The sequence below is a fragment of the Staurois parvus genome, unplaced genomic scaffold (assembly GCF_062004578.1).
Source record: "Staurois parvus isolate SC_StPar_1 unplaced genomic scaffold, SC_StPar_1.0 ptg000750l, whole genome shotgun sequence".
Classification (NCBI taxonomy): domain Eukaryota; kingdom Metazoa; phylum Chordata; class Amphibia; order Anura; family Ranidae; genus Staurois; species Staurois parvus.
The window spans coordinates 4,427,870-4,431,869 of record NW_028318546.1 but is presented as its reverse complement, the minus strand read 5'-3'; positions in this window follow the sequence as shown (position 1 = coordinate 4,431,869).

The window sequence follows — 4,000 nt, the reverse complement described above, 5'->3', positions numbered from 1 at the left end:
AAACCAATTAATTTACACATATTGGGATTTTTCCTTTTTTTTTTAGCAAAGACATGTAGCAGAATACATTTTGGCGTAATTTTTTTTTTATTATTTTTTTTTTTACTGGACATGTTTAATAGCAAACGGTCTAAAATAGTTTTTTTTTCCTCAAAATTGTCGCTTTTTTTATAGCACAAAAATAAAAAACACAGGCTAAAATACCGTTGAAAGCTCAATTCGTGGGAAAAAAAGGACAAATTTAATTTGGGTGCAGCGTTGCATGACCGTGCAATTGTCAGTTAAAGTAACACCACGCTGTAAAGCAACAAATGGCCTGGTCAGGAAGGGGGGGGGGGGGGGTAAATCCTTTGGAGTGCAAGTGATTAAAGGAAACCTGAAGGGCTGTCACCTCCTGACAATGCTAGATGCGTGGCTGTGCCTAGCTTCAATAATTTCAGACACAGATCTAGAACTTGTATGTGGCCAGGACATCAGAACTCCTGATTTACATTTTTGTTACATGTTAACTTTCAAAAGGCCAGCAGTGGCAGTGTACATCTTTTGGTATGGTTTCCTTGTAAGGTTGATTTAACAAAGCGGCTTTTCATAGTAAAATTAGGTATGTTACTTTAACCCCTTCACGCCTAAGGGTAAAACAAATCTAACTTCCTAAGAAAAATTCTGCAATGTTGACATGATAGTAAAACTGTACTTATCCCCACAACTACTTTGTACATCCAGGTGGACTATACCTGTGTGCATTTTGTTTTTGTCTTTTAGGTTAAAAAAAAAAAAAAAAAAACACACTGACACCATTTTTTTTTTAAATCCTGACCTTTGACCTTGACCTAAACACTAACCCTGGCACTGAACTAGATCAAACCTTGATCTAGGTATTTTTTTCTTTATTTTTTTCTTTTATTTTGTAATATTTATCTTTTTTTTTTTTTCTCTCTATGCCAGGAGTTGGAGAGATACTATGTATCTCTCTTCTCCATTCATAGAGAGAGAAAATAAAAAAAACAAGGGGACCGGGCTGTACAGTGACTGATCACTGTGATAGCCAATCAGAGGTTATCACAGCGATCATGTGACCCGGGCTCGGGAGTCCTGGGTCCCAATTGTTAGAACAGAACCCGGTGCTCCCAGTGACACCGTGGTCTCAGTGCTAGGAGCGCACCCCCAGCACAAAGACAGGTACGCAAATATGCGGCCCCATGGAAAAAAGCCCAGTTCTGTGAGGCTGCATATTTGTGTGACGTCGGAGGGAAGGGGTTAAACTCATAAATGCTGGGTAGATTGACCAACCAAGATGTGCAGAAATGGAGTGCACAGAAAAGGAACAGTGATCATTAGGCTTTAAAGGATGGATTGTAAATCTGGCCCTCCTCTGGTAATATCCACTACTGAGCTATTTTAAAACCTGCCCCTAATTTGTCCTTTTATACAGAATGCCTGTTTAGAAACTAATCACTTTTGTATATGAGAGGCTAAAAGTTTTGCAATAGAGTGATGTTTGATACAAAACAGATGTAGACTGGAAAATATCTCACAAAATACATAAGAAAGAGAAAAATCTGCCAGGCCTCTCGCCTCATTGGACAAGCCGGACTGACCACTAACTGCCTGGGCGCAAACACAAACATTTCAAATGCACGGGAGTGCTTGATTTTATCCTCTATTCCAGGTGTCTTCTAAATTTCAGTACAAGGGCCACCTTATATATTTTACAATTATTAAATTTAAAAGAATGAATGAATACGTTTTACTTGGAGTTTTTATTGTAATCAGCATGATGTGATTCAGAACAACAGAAAAAGAACTTCAGTAAAACAAAGCAAAGAAATTCAAAATAAGCTTGAGCCCATTAGAGTCCCCTTTACATCAGGGTTACCATCATGGTCCTCATCAGAATCCACATTTACTTACCATCCTTACAGCATGGTTTGGACCCTGGAGTGCCCTGGACTGTGACTTTAGCAGTAGGTGGAGCAGGTCTGGATGGAGGAAATGCTATCCTCCTGTGAATGCTGGGGCAAGCATGTGATTGGTTGTTAGGATGCCAGCAGTCCTAACAACTAAAGGCAGTCCAATAGCATGGCCAAGGAAAACTGTACTGGAGACTTTGGGAAGGGAGGTTGTGGATGTTAGGGAAAATGGAGAACACAGGCTAATCTAAAGACCCATGTGGGAGGCTATTGACCCTAGCCTAAGGTCAGATAAAATATTTCAGTGGGCCATAGTTTGGAGACCAAATATCTAATCGACACTCTTCAAGAGTCATTCCTCAAATCTTCACTTGATTAATAATCACACCAAATACAATTGTGTTTAATATTTCCTTGTACAAAATATTCTTAACAACTTTTGCTATCACCTAATGCTGCTTGTTTAACATTTAATAATCTAAAAAGGACAATTAAAGAACTAATTTTACCAACCAAAACAATTGCAGGTAAAACAAAGTTAAGTATTTAAATGCCTACCTGCAGTTTTCTTTTTTTCTGCAAATGATTTTTATTCACTTTTAATGTGCTTTTGAACTTGCTGGAAAAATTCACTACTCCAGGAAAAGTAAATTCTCTTCAGAGTTCTTTTATCAAGCAGTGGTAAATGACCGCTGCTCAGTTCTCCAGCATTCTCAGAGGAGAGAGTTCTCCTCTGAATACCTTTTTATGAAGCAGTGTAGATCACTTCTCCAAATGAAGGGAGAAGCAATCTACAAACACTTTGAATGCTGGAAAATGGCTGCTGTTACTGTAATCTCACGAGATTACAGTAAGAGATCAGTCAAACACCGTTTACTAAGCAGAGGTAAATTATCGCTGCTTCATTTGCAGTTCCTACGATTCTCCAGCTCTGGGCTGGAAAATCTGGAGGGAGAACACAGATCGCCAGTGAAGGGCTGACATCGCTCCTTCATATACTGGCCATCTGTGTGCTGAGATGCTCAGTGCAGAACATGTTCTCCGCTGATCATCTCTGTTTCCTAAACCACTAATGATCGGAAATCAGCAACGATTCTTAGGATCCCTGCTGATCTCTGTTTCTGTCAGGGCAGGAGCTGTGGAACAGACAGGCAGGCCTAGAGGCAGGGTCACGCACTGACTGACGACAACCACCACCCACAGATCGGAGTCCTTCAGGGCGCGGAGTCTAAGTCCCAGGCTGCCTTTCACCAGGGCCCCTGATGGTGGGGATGGACTTGACGCAGCCAGGAACCAGGTCACGGCCCCCGAGACATCCCAGCTGCGGTAATGGCCGCCGCCAATGGCGTGTAGCTGGTAGGAATCAGACAATAGCGTAGTCGGGCAGGCCGGGTCAACAACAACGGGCCAAATGGTACAGAACAGTAGACAAGAATCACAGGTCACAGGCCGGGTTCAGCAACGGGAGGTCAGATCAAAGGAAACCGCAGAGAATGGTCTAGTCACAAGCCGAGTCAGATTCCAGGAGAGTCATGAGAGTATACACAGAGCTGTTGCAACACTAACACACAAGACACGAGTGCAAAGGGCATGTGCGGACAACAGACTTATATGTAATCAACCACACCCCCCTGGGGGATGGACCTCAGAGGCCTGAAGGCATAAAAGACTCCCACCATGCTCTTTGCAGTAACCCAAGATGGATGCCAGCACATGGAGCAGCACAACCTCTGGGAAAAGGTAAGACCTTGACAGTTTCATCAAAGGACACCATAACCTGCTCACGACTTTCACATCAAAACCCTCTCCACTTCTTGGAGTGTCTTAATTTCTCTTTGTGCTGGCCAAGCTCCTCTGCCCCTCCCCTCACCTCCCTACATAACCTTTTATGTAGTTGCTTGGGGAGAAGGGGGAATAAATAAATTGCCGCTAAGTTCTACTGGGGCTGCAGCCATCACATCAACGGTGGCCAGCAACAGTCTCAGATCTTTTGGATACCTACATAAGAGAGGCTTTTACAAAACACAATAAATGTATAATTACTCTTATAGGGAGCTTTTCCTTGACATTGATAGTCTGTCGACAGAATC